The sequence below is a fragment of the Eptatretus burgeri genome, unplaced genomic scaffold (assembly GCF_056783735.1).
Source record: "Eptatretus burgeri isolate ZD-2024b unplaced genomic scaffold, Ebu_testis_v1 Ebu_testis_scaffold_1186, whole genome shotgun sequence".
In the NCBI taxonomy this organism is placed as follows: Eukaryota; Metazoa; Chordata; class Myxini; order Myxiniformes; family Myxinidae; genus Eptatretus; species Eptatretus burgeri.
Window position 1 is genome coordinate 1 of NW_028223135.1, and position 13,597 is coordinate 13,597.

The 13,597-nt window shown below is 44.0% G+C and overlaps 1 long non-coding RNA gene across 1 annotated transcript; it reads right to left on the bottom strand.

Moving 5' to 3' along the window:
* Positions 1 to 4,535: 4,535 nt before the first annotated feature.
* LOC147006903 (uncharacterized) lies at positions 4,536 to 9,320 on the bottom strand. Its single transcript, XR_015054533.1, has 3 exons — positions 8,857 to 9,320; positions 7,745 to 7,803; positions 4,536 to 6,124 (listed from the first exon to the last, which is right to left on the bottom strand). It is a non-coding gene; the product is annotated as an uncharacterized LOC147006903 (long non-coding RNA).
* Positions 9,321 to 13,597: the final 4,277 nt, after the last annotated feature.

Consider the following 13,597-nt stretch of genomic DNA (forward strand, 5'->3'; position numbering starts at 1 on the left):
GGGAACCAGTACCTCAACCTTGGAGCTGCATTAGGTCTTCAATTGCAGATTCTGTCTCAAACTTGGTGCACATTATGTTAACAAAATTAAAGTCATCTGTAAACAGTTTAAATGCATAACTTGAGAGTTGTGGAAGTCTTGGATAATAGGATTAAGTTTTTTAGTTGTTGGGACTTGCTTTCACTGGGTCGGTCAAAACCAGTGTTGAACAAGCAGAGTGTTCATAAAGATATTTGGGATCTCCATGATAGCTACGCAATACTTCCAGCAGATAAGGCTGCAAATTATTGTTGTGGTTTGTAAAAAGTTTTATGTAGAGGTTTCATTAAGAGAGTTAGACATTGAAACGGTTACTTTCACAAGTATAGGAAATAGTGTTACGGATTTGGAAGCCTTTTGCATACAGTCAGCAGTCCCCGTAGCTCAGTTATCTCGATAAGTATGTGTTTATAGGTAGGGCCCCACCCCTTATGTCTAACAGGAATTGCATGTGTGCGCTGTGGGTTTCTTTTATTGCCAACAAATCTTTCGTTCTTTGCTCATCGCCTCAGCTCCGACTCCACCCCTTGCCCAATCAGGAAGCTCATCACCACAGGGAGACTCCGGCTTAGCCAGATGGAGTGTTCGGCCAGACCAATGAGGGGAGGCCACTGATCGCCCGACAACCCCTTGTCCAATCAGGAGACGAGTGGGAGGGGAAGAGATCCCATGGACCTGGCAAGAAGAGCAGAGTACTGCAGTGATTGTGGCCGATTGCTTTGCAGTGGCTCCTCGTGGTGGCTTGGTCTCGGTCATGGTCTGTGGTGGCTCCTCATGGTGGTGGTGGTGGCCGAGCAGCCAGGGTCATGGGTTCAGAACGTGGGTTCGAGTCCCACCGTGGTGGTTGGAGTTCGGTATGACCGCACGAGGCAGTAGGGTACCCGGTCAGGCTCTGTTCCCCAAGCTCGCCTTCCCTCTGGGCTGAGGGGCCGTGTGTGTGTGTGTGTGTGTGTGTGTGTGTGTGTGTGTGTGTGTGTGTGTGTGTGTGTGTGTGTGTGTGTGTGTGTGTGTGTGTGTGTGTGTGTGTGTGTGTGTGTGTGTGTGTGTGTGTGTGTGTGTGTGTGTGTGTGTGTGTGTGTGTGTGTGTGTGTGTGTGTGTGTGTGTGTGTGTGTGTGTGTGTGTGTGCACGCCCCAAAGTAGAAACTGTTAAATGCCTGTGTTCCTTGTAATTGCATCTCTCATATTCGGTTTTAACTCTGCTCTTTTCATGCTCCTCTGCCCCATTACAAATAAACCCCCAATTGTTCAATGTACCAGCTCGTTGTCTGTCACTTTTTCATTGGTTTCCCGAACTCCAAAAAAAACAGGCTTGTCACCAACCTCCACCCTTTTGCTCTTTTCTCCCATTTGAAGAACTGCCTTCAGGAAGCTGTTCAAACTCACTTCCCCTCAAGACTTCAAGCAAGTGATATGCCATCTGATGACATTCTCCAACCCCAAGTAACCCAACCTTCTTACTTGCAGGTTACTCCATAATCCCACATAATTTTCTCATCATAATCCTCCAATCACCTCATGAAGAAATGGAAATAACTGATGACCAACACTTCTAATCAACACTGATGTACAAATTATGTACATCATAATTGAGCGGGGGGACGGCGCGAGAGCGGGGGGACGGCGAGAGCGGGGGGACGGCGAGAGCGGGGGGACGGCGAGAGCGGGGGACGGCGAGAGCGGGGGACGGCGAGAGCGGGGGGACGGCGAGAGCGGGGGGACGGCGAGAGCGGGGGGCGAGAGCGGGGGCGAGAGCGGGGGCGAGAGCGGGGGGCGAGAGCGGGGGGCGAGAGCGGGGGCGAGAGCGGGGGGGCGAGAGCGGGGGCGAGAGCGGGGGGCGAGAGCGGGGGCGAGAGCGGGGGGCGAGAGCGGGGGGCGAGAGCGGGGGCGAGAGCGGGGGGCGAGAGCGGGGGGCGAGAGCGGGGGGCGAGAGCGGGGGGCGAGAGCGGGGGGCGAGAGCGGGGGGCGAGAGCGGGGGCGAGAGCGGGGGGCGAGAGCAGGGGCGAGAGCGGGGGGCGAGAGCAGGGGGGCGAGAGCGGGGGGCGAGAGCGGGGGGCGAGAGCAGGGGGGCGAGAGCGGGGGGGGCGAGAGCAGGGGGGGCGAGATGGGTGGGAAGAGAGCAAGCAGAGAGCAGAAAGAGGACAGCAAGAGCAAGAGAGCCACAAAATTTGGCCTTGTTATATCAACAGCCCTTTGTTGTTTACATCTCTTAACTATTCTCCTTGGAATGCTCAACAAAAAAAGTCATTATTCAACCAATGTTGTATTGCAATGATGTAAAAGGCATTCTTCCACAACATGCTTCTTGCAATCTATCAAGAGTGCATCCCATACTCATCTCACTTTCTCCCATAAACCTACCTGCTCTGCTCAACCCCATCCCACAATTTTTTTCTTTTCTGCCAATCACTTTTATGTATTTTTCTTCATGTTCACCTTTGAACCTCTATTAATCTCAATCTGCTGAAACAAGTCAGTCATTTTCCAGCTCAACATGACAATTGCTGTATTAAAAAAAAATATATATATATATATATATATATATATATATATATATATATATATATATATATATATATATATATATATATATATATATAAATATTGAAAATAATAAAATTATGGAATATGATCCCGTCTGTGAGCAAATACTGCCAATTCAGACCACAAGAGGTTACAAAGTCCAGAGCCATAATACTCATTTGGTATTTTTAGCAAGAGGCCAAGATACAGGACCCTTTTCACAGCAGATAGGATGAACAGTGATGCATTAAATATCTTCTGGTCTTGCACCTCCTGTAAACTACCTCACCATGTTGCTCAACCTCAAACCCATTCCTTGTTACTCTACCCATCTACATTTTCTGGAAACATCCACTCCTTTGGCCTATTTTTATCTGGTTTATAAATGGAATTGCATCCCTAAAATCTGTCCTATCAAGCTCTTTCCCCAATCTGTTATGACAACAGGCTATCACCATCTTGGCTAATGGACACCAAAATAAGTGTGGACTGCAGTGAGCTCAGATGGAATTAGCAAATGTACAAAAATAAAAAAATAAAAATGTATAAGTAAGAGAACTTGTCTGCCCATTTCCTTCGCTCTTGTTGATCTTCTACCATCTTTTATCCAGCAATTCCCTGAACCACAACTTCTGTATGAAGACATGGTTCTTGTCAACAACATTAGCAATCATTAAAATCAAGATTTGAAGTTTCCTCTTTTACCAAAAGCAAATGTCACATCAGTTAATAAAGTAATAATACCAGTTACTCAAAATGGACGACTGCCAAAATTAGAGAAAGTCCCAACATCACAAGATTCACAAACTTCAATTCGAAGTACAACACTCAATACAAGCCAACTCATAGCAGAGGTAAGATTTATAAATAGAGCACAGCACTCATATCACAAACAATGGTCTCATTGAAGCATCATTTCAGAAAAACCACTGAAAAAAAAAAATAAAATAAAATAAAAAAAATAAAACTAAAAATAATTTGTGGTACACCCAGTCATATCAAGTCATTGCCGACTTGCGATATTCATGATTACATTTCCTGCCTCTGCCTCTGTCTCTTTTCTTCAAGCACCAATTTGTTTGTTCTTCTTGCAGTCCATGGAATTTTTAACATTAATTTCCAACAACACATTTCAAGTGTCAATATTTTTTTTTATTTTTCACTGTCCATTACTCACATCCATACATTCCAAATGAAAATACCAGAACATTCTTCAGCCTTTTCTGGGTTTGCTTTGTCAATCATGACTCTGGTGTTGGCGCAGTGGTTAGGGCAGCGGCTTGGGATCCAAAAGGTCCTGAATACAAGCCCCGTTGGGCCACTGAATTAATACACCAGGGGGTTGACTCAGCCTGTCATCCTTCCGAGGTCGGCGAAGTGAGTACCAGTGTACTGGGCCGGTGTATACCCGGTTAAAATAGGTGTAACATATCCGTGTCGTAAGAGGCGACCAGGGTTGCGTCAGGAAGGGCATCCGGCGTAAAACATGTGCCAAATCACAATGCGGATCATACGGATGATCCGCTGTGGCGACCCCTAACGGGAGCAGCCGAAAGAAGAAGAAGATCCTCACTCTTCAATCTCAAAACCCAGGAAAATGAAACATTCCATTATTTCCACTTGATTGGCTCCCAATCTGAACACTTAGATCTTCCCAAATGACAAGATTTTAGTCTTTTTTTTTTTTTTTAAGTTTAAATGAAGACCAGCTGTTTCACTTTCCTTCTTCACTGTCTGCAGTAGTTTCATCAAGTCCTCTACTTTCTGCCAACAGAATGGTATCAGTATCCCTTCACCCTAATCCTACATTTTGATGTTTTTCTATGTTAGTTTAACAATGTACTGCATTTGTTTTATTCGGTTGTTTACCTTTATGTGCCGGTAATAAATATATATTGTGTTTTAAGATCCCACCTTGCTCCACAGTTACAAGCAAATCCTTTCTGGGGTCCAAAAAAGATCCGAGATGGTAAGATTAGGTTGTAAAACATGTTGGTTGGATTATGGTTAAATATACATCAATTACACAGTTGTGTCATCACTCAGACTTGCAGATAATTAGGTTGTGCACAACTTGTAAATAAACAAGAAAAAGAGAAATCAGATTACAGAACTTCACCAGGACTTGCTTTGTGTGTGGTATTTGTGTGCTGCTGTGTTAATAACAGATAGAACTAGAACTGCCACTTTATAACTGCTGGCAGTGATGACCGGGTACCAAGACGCCCTGCTTCGATTGGACACTGACCCTGACCCATGACATCATTTATTTACCTCCACCATCGAAGATGGACGGAGGTTACTGTTTTCACCCGTCTGTTTGTGAACAGTATTCCGGAAAACCTCCTGGACGGATCTCAACGAAACTTGGTCCAAAGTCCAATATGGCCGCTATGGTGGCCATTTTGAAAATATATTTGAATTTTTGTTTTTGCATTTCTACATGTTTTAAGTGATTTCCAACCAAAAAAAAAAAACATTTGTAAGAGAAAAAAAAACTAAATTTTGCAACTTTTTTTTCAAAAAAATTTCGATTTTATTTTTAAAATATTTGAATTTTTTTTTGCATTTCTACATGTCGATTTCCAACCCCCCCAAAAAAACAACAAATTTAGCACCTTTTTTTTCAAAAAAAAATTGATTTTTTTTTGGCATTTCTACATGCGCATCGATCTAGTTTAGTTTATTCAATCGTGGTTCAGTAGAGTCTGATCCGTTTTGACCTACAATGAAGAGGATATCAGGTTCACTTAAGTGACCCAGCAGTATTGGCAGCGGAGGTTTTGCACTCTACCAAGTGCTCCCCCTCGAGTTATTATTGAATTTAATTTAGAATGGGATTAAAATAAATTCAATTGAAATGGAAGACCAAATCGGTGCAGTTACAATCATCAGAAGGAACCCGAACATGCAAAAATGAAGTCGCCATCAGGAAGAATCTGGATAGGATTCGGATTTCAGTTGCTACTCTACCCTCAAACCCATCCAAGTGCAGCCAAGTGAGCCTTATTCAAACAAAATAAATAATTTAAAAAAGAACCCAGAGACAAAAAATTAAATAATTCTGTCTGCCATACCATGTGTCCAATCAGGTTGAAATTTAAAATCTATATTCCCATCATAATTGTGAAGTTTCAAGGTCCGTCGATGAAGCGGTTCAAAAGAAATGAAGATTTTTGCTCAATCCAAAATGGCTACCAGACAATGTGACCTATCAGGTATCCCAAGGATTGGGGAACATTTGCATGGAGTTTCCCCTCGACCGGAGATCATTTTTATAGGTTTTGGGAGAAATGAAAATATGGCTGCCACATCACGTGACCTATGAGGGCGTAGTGGCGTGCGCCTGTAGTCCGGGTACTCGGAGGCTTGGGTTGGAGAATCGCTTGAGGACGGGCGCTCTGCGCTGGGCCGCGCTATGAGAGGGTGTAGGGCAGCCCGGAATAATGGCGAAACCCAATCCTTATCCTTGTGTCGTAAGAGGCGACCAGGGTTGCGTCAGGAAGGGCATCTGGTGTAAAACCTGTGCCAAATCAGCATGCGGATGATCCGCTGTGGCGACCCCTAACGGGAGCAGCCGAAAGACGAACAACACAACATCACGTGACCTATGACAATAATCATTAAAACATTCCACATGAGCAGTAGCAGAGAGAAAAAAAAATAACTCATGTTCTGTGCAGACACATGTAGTGCACAGCATGATACTTGTGAAATCCAGAAAACAAATTTGATGGCCAAATTCAATGACCTGACCCATGACATCATCATTCAATCTAATAAGAAAATGTATAATCCTCTTCAAATTTCAAGTCAAACGGATGAAAATTGACAATTTTAGACATTTGGCCGATGTTGACCTGAAAAACAATAGGCTTCTACAGACCAACTCGACCATGTGGTGAAATTTTATGAAGATCGGTTTAAAATTGTGACCTGAAGGCGATACAGACAATAGAATAACATACACGCCCAATCAATAAATATACTTGAAGTCTTCAATTTTCGCAAGTAACAAACAGACCCAAATGAAATACCTTCTCCTCCGGCGAGGGCAACAATACGCAGTCTGAAAACAGGTCCAGCACATCATGCATGGGATCTTTTCGATATGTGATTTACCCAGTCATAATCAAAGAACAAATGACACGTTATACATGTAGATCAGGCTCATGAACACCAAACTACGATCTCACCCACTCCACCAAAAAGGTAATCAAATAACTTCCATCCCCACCCATCCACCGACCGACCAACCCAATGGCTGAAGAGCCAGAAATCATTCTCTATAGCAGCCTAGTACCGCACATAAATTCAGAAGACTCGTCAGGCAGGTCCACATGGCAGCTAAACGCACAATCCCAGTGGTCAGCAGAACCTCCCTATCGAACCAAGCGTCTATGAAGTAACCAAAGATGTAATGGTACCAACTCAATTGGCTCCACACTGGTTTTATCAGCCTTAATAAAAATAAAATAAAATAAATAAAAACGTCCAACCTGTTCTCCGAGAATGGGGATGGCAAGAACTACCACCTCTCACCCTTGGTTGGATACTACTCGATTCAACCTCAACAACTTTTTACTTTCAATCATAAAACTAGTAATCTGAAAGCAGCCATTGAAGTTTGGAAAACTTAAAAAATACAGTATACGTATTTTTTTTTAATTACTTGATAAAAAATAAAAACTTGCAAGTCCCTTTATCTTCAAACCCTTTCATCACACTAAAACACGCAGTTTGGTGTCTGCTGCGTATTTTTGACCGCGATACATTCGGTCGTTACTTAACCAATCTCAACAGGACTAAAGGTCACACGATGAAAGTTGTCGCAGCTTCATTCTCACCCCTTCCCAAAAGGTGGTTAACCACCTTGGGTGAAGTCAGTGTTTGAGGTGGAAATCCGTGGCAAGACAAGCTAATCGTGGCATTTTTCCAAAGCAGCTTATAACAACAAAAGTAATCACCACTAATGACAATAGCATAATCATGGTATTACAAAACAATAACACTGTATTAACGTAAATAGCTTATACTGTCATTTAGAGCCAAGATCTACTGTAATCTAGATACCCTAACCCCAAGAGTCCAGAGAATATACATGACCCTTCGTACCGGTGTGTGCGTGTCAAATGCACAAAACGCATTCCCCAAAATACATATATAAAAAGAGCTAAAGTAAACCTTGGGTGGATTTTCCTTTTCAAACGACTGGTTCATCCTCAATTCAATTCAGAGATCAACTGCCAAGACATGAAAAAAATATATATATATTAAACAAAATAAAATAAAAATAATGTCTCATGAGTCATTGTAAAAGCCCACAACGAAACCACAAAATGTCGTTCAAGGAATAAACAGACATCTTAGCATCAGGAGGTGGAGAGATCTACACGGGCATTGGCACTCACCACCACCACCACAAGACAGTATGAAATGATAAAACCTCCATGATAGTGGGGAGAAAAGGGGGGGGGGAAGCAAGCAAACAGGTGCTCGATGTCGTCGGTGGAAATAGCAACACGATGGATTTGTCAAAGTGGGTGGGGGGTGAGGGGCAGGAGGGTCATGTGAGACGGGGTGATTGGGCAGGAGGATCATGTGGGACGGGGTGATTGGGCAGGAGGGTCATGTGGGACGGGGTGATTGGGCAGGAGGGTAATGTGGGACGGGGTGATTGGGCAGGAGGGTCATGTGGGACGGGGTGATTGGGCAGGAGGGTAATGTGGGACGAGGTGATTGGGCAGGAGGGTCATGTGGGACGGGGTGATTGGGCAGGAGGGTCATGTGGGACGGGGTGATTGGGCAGGAGGGTCATGTGGGACGGGGTGATTGGGCAGGAGGGTCATGTGGGACGGGGTGATTGGGCAGGAGGGTCATGTGGGACGGGTTGATTGGGCAGGAGGATCATGTGGGACGGGGTGATTGGGCAGGAGGGTCATGTGGGACGGGGCGATTGGGCAGGAGGGTCATGTGGGACGGGGTGATTGGGCAGGAGGGTCATGTGGGACGGGGTGATTGGGCAGGAGGGTCATGTGGGACGGGCTGATGGGCAGGAGGGTCACGTGGGACGGGGTGATTGGGCAGCAGGGTCATGTGGGACGGGGTGATTGGGCAGGAGGGTCATGTGGGACGGGGTGATTGGGCAGGAGGGTCATGTGGGACGGGGTGATTGGGCAGGAGGGTCATGTGGGATGGGGTGATTGGGCAGGAGGGTCATGTGGGACGGGGTGATTGGGCAGGAGGGTCATGTGGGACGGGCTGATGGGTCGCAGCAACGCAGTCGCACAGTTTACCGGGCCACGGCACCACTTGACCCGCTTGATGGCCACAAACTTTCACAACCGGGTGACGCAATCCTCTCCTGCCAATGGCCTTCGCAAACCGTACGGATCCCTCACGTGTGCGTCACAGATCCGTGCACGGACGTGACGAACACGAGGTAAGCGATTACCCTTTTATAACTCAACAAATGACACGTTGTACATTTTTGATTGGCGATACTAAACGAGGGAGGGGGCATTTAACGCGCTGAAGCAAGTGATGCCAGGAGAAGGCCCGGGGCCTGTCGTGGGGCCGCTGCATGCGAACGGAAACACTAATGGCCGAGAGGGAAAGAACGATAAAGCAAACGGTAAAAAAAAAAAACACAGCGAGACGTAAAAACCGGTATCAACGACGGAGGGAACGGAAAAAAAGGAACGACGTAACGAACCTCCGCCTGATGGCGACCGCCCGACGCACGTGGGTCTCGATGTCACGTGACCGCCGATTGTATTTAAAAAAAAAAAAAAAAAAAAAATCACGTGACATCACCGAGAATGGAGCTCCTTCCAAACAGCTCAGGGTTTCCAGACGTACGATGATTCTGGTATTTATAGATTATTTCAACCCCGGCACGATGTACGTATAATAATTGGAATAACTGGTAAAATGTACCACGTGTTCGGCAAGTCCTAAAAGTACTTCAATTTTCAGTTTACATTTCACAAAGTTACTTCTCTGCTGTGCACTCTCACCCCCCCCCAAAAAAAACATGGATATTCAGATGAGGACCTCCTAATGGCATGCGTCCAGTAAATCACACTGGAGAGTGGAGAGCACAGACGACGACGACGACGACGACGACGAACTAGAACGGGCACTCTGTAGAGCGCATACCTTCGCCGCCGCAACTTTTTTCCGGCACATTTGAAAAACGTCATTTTAAAACGTCCATGACGTCACAACCGTCAGACTGATTGACGTCAAATTTGGTGTGTAACCTCCTTGAAGGCAGTCCAACAAAATGGAATGATAAACACTGAAAAATTAAAAAGTTGAAAAATGACGTCATCTTTTGACGTCATTTTGACGCAATTCCGGGGACGTCACGTCCAATCGGGGACTACCATTCTGAAAGCTCGTAGTTCACTGAACGTTTTAACGTTGGTTTCATGTCAATAGCTCTATTAGATCTGAAGCTATGCCTACAAGTATATTTTGACCTTGAGTGTGACCTTGACCTTGACTACAGAGTTAATTGGCAAAACCTGTACATCAATAAACAGATATTTTGGTACTGATCCTCATGCCTGGATTTGGGAGACTTTGCTTTATAAATTATATAGATATTTGAATGTAAAATATCAGGACATTTTAGCCACAAGTGAAAAACGTCATGTTCAAACGTCAATGACGTCATAACGGTCAGTCCGATCAAAGTCAAATTTGGTGTATGACGTCCTTAAGGTAAGTCCTACAAAACGGTATGATCAAAACTGAAGAGATCGAAAATTGAAAATTTACGTCATCTTGTGACGTCATTTAGACGCACTTCCGATGACGTTACGTCAAATCCGACACTACATATCCGAAAGGTATCTCGTCATGGAACAATATGGCGGTGGTTGCATGTCGATAGCTGTATTATGAAGGAAGTTATGCTCAAAAGAGTGTTTTTGACCTTTTCATGACCTTGACCTTGACCTTTGACCCGATCGCTCCCAAAATCTAATCAAATCGTCCTTGGATACTCACGAATCATCCCACCAAATTTCATGCAATTCGGTTTCATACTTTCTGAGTTATGCGAATAACAAACAAACACACATATTCACAAATAAATAAATACACAGCGACCAAAACATAACCTTTCACAGAATGTGAAGGTAACAACAACAAACAAGAAAAAGAGCAATCACAGATTGCAGACCCTCTCCAGGACCTGTTTTGCGTGGTGTATTTTGTGTATTTTGTGTATCCGTGTATTACGTAATTAATAAGTGACGTAATTGAAATTGCCACTTTATAGCTGCTGACAGTGATGACCGGGTACCAAGATGTCCCGTTTTGATGAAACCCCGCTTTGATCAGACACCTGACCTTGACCCTGACCCATGAGGTTTTGTATTTTTATTGAATTAAATTTAGAATGGGATTCAAATAAATTAAATTCAAATCAAATGAAAGACCAACTCGGTACAGTCCTGCATTGGAGTCATCAGAAGGAACCAGAACAAGCAAAAATATCAAAGATGAAGTCATCAGGAGGAATCTGGATGGGATTCACATTTCAGCTGCTACGCCTCGACCCTCAAACCCATCCAGGCACAGCCAAGTGAGAGCCTTGTTCAACAAAAATAATAAATAAAAAAATTAATCGAAAATAACCCAGATCCCCCCAAAAAATTAAATAATTCTGGCTGTCAGACCATGCGTCCATTCAAGTTGAAATTTAAAGCCTCTATTCCCCATCACCACTACACCATAATTGTGAACGCACGGTGCGTTTGTCAAAGTAGCTTATCCTGTCATTTCGATTTTGTGGAGTTTCACGTCGAATGATTAAGTGGTTTGAGAGAAAACATTATTTAATATTTTTCTTCAATCCAATATTGCTACCAAACCATGTGACCAATCAATTATTCCTTCACAAACTTGTGCAATCATGGCTTGGGGAACATTTGTGTGAAGTTTCCCTTTGATCTCTCTGTCCAGCTGTTGGAGAAGAAGATTTTTTTATTGGTTTTAGGGTAAATCCAATATGGTTGCCAAACCATGTCACCTCTGATATCATATGTGTGAACCTTTTGTTCCTCATGGACAGGCAGTCATATGTGTAAAGTTTTGCCTCGATCTGTTCAGCCACTTCAGAGAAGATTTTTGAAGGTTTAAAAAAACTAACAATTTGGCTGCTGAATCACGTGACTGATGACCTCATCAAGGTTTTTTTGATGGATCATTTTATGCATAGATGACCCTCAAAATTTTTCATGCCGATCGGATGTAGCGTTCTACATATGCAATTATGATGTCATAACTAAGGCACCTATGACATCATTAAAAAAATATCGCACTCATTCCCCATGAGGAGTACTTGCTTTGTGCCAAGTTTCAATTTTTTCCTTGGTGCCGTTTCGGAGATACCGAGGTCCAAAGTTTTTCCAACATGGCTGCCACACAACGTGATCTATGATGTCATAATTATCATGAAAACCTTCTGCCTGAGTAGTCACACCAATGGTAAAAAATTTTTGTCTAAATCCAACAAGCAGTTGCGGAGAAAAACACAAAAGTTCTGTGCGGACAAACAGACAAACACAAACGAACAAACAAACGGACCCTCTCCTTTGGGGAGGGTAACAAGGACAACTTTGTTTTGAATTTTTTGTTGTTAGGGTTAGGGTGAGGTTAACGAGGGTAGGGGAGGTTAACAAGGATGGGGTGGGGATGGAGGGGGTTAATGAGGGTGGGTGTGGGGAGGATGAGGGCAGTGATGGGGGAATTAATGAGGATGGGGTGGGGAAGGAAGGAGGTTGAGGGTGGGGCAGTGGCGGAGGTGGGGGTGGGGTTAATGAGGGTGGGTGTCGGGGGAGAGGTTAACAAGGGTGGGGTGGAGGGGATTAACGAGGGTGGGTGTGGGGGGTTAGTGTGGGTGGGGGTTAATGAGGGTAGAAAGGATCATGGTATTAGATCGGGGATGATCTGCAATGGTGGTGAACAGCAGTATTGAAGACCTGGAGGAAAGAATGGCATTAACGAGGATGTAGAAGGTGGTTCCACAGACAGGAAAAAGAGGAACGAATGAGTGGAGGTGAGCAGTGATCCTGGATTTAGGTAGTTTTATGGCAGTATCATTTTCCCTTTGATTTTATAAAACGTAAATATCCTTGAGATCTGGTTTATCCTGGGATTTCCACTGCCTGGTGTCCTGAAGAAGGACGAGTGGACGAGATTGTTGCGGTTTGAACAAAGAGAATTGAGACGTCGGTGAAGTTAGCACCATTTATCCCTCATCTCATTCAAAGTGTGGATGGTACCATTCCAAAAATACAGGGAGTTGTGGAATGTACCATGACAAAAAGGGAGAGTTGTGGAATTTACCATCCCAAAAAGGGAGAGTTATGGAATGTACCATAACAAAAAGGGATAGTTGTGGAATTTACCATACCAAAAAGGGAGAGTTATGGAATGTACCATAACAAAAAGGGAGAGTTGTGGAATTTACCATACCAAAAAGGGAGAGTTATGGAATGTACCATAACAAAAAGAGAGAGTTGTGGAATGTACCATAACAAAAAGAGAGAGTTGTGGAATGTACCATAACAAAAAGAGAGAGTTGTGGAATGTATCATAACAAAAAGAGAGTTGTGGAATGTACCATAACAAAAAGGGAGAGTTGTGAAATGTACCATACCAAAAAGGGAGAGTTGTGGAATGTACCATAACAAAAAGGGAGAGTTGTGGAATGTACCATAACAAAAAGGGAGAGTTGTGGAATGTACCATAACAAAAAGGGAGAGTTGTGAAATGTACGATGACAAAAAGGGAGAGTTGTGGAATGTACCATTACAAAAAGGGAGAATTGTTGAATGTACCAGAACAAAAAGGGAGAGTTGTGGAATGTACCATAACAAAAAGGGAGAGTTGTGGAATGTACCATAACAAAAAGAGAGAGTTGTGGAATGTACCATAACAAAAAGGGAGAGTTGTGGAATGTACCATAACAAAAAGGGAGAGTTGTGGAATGTACCATAACAAAAAGGGAGAGTTGTG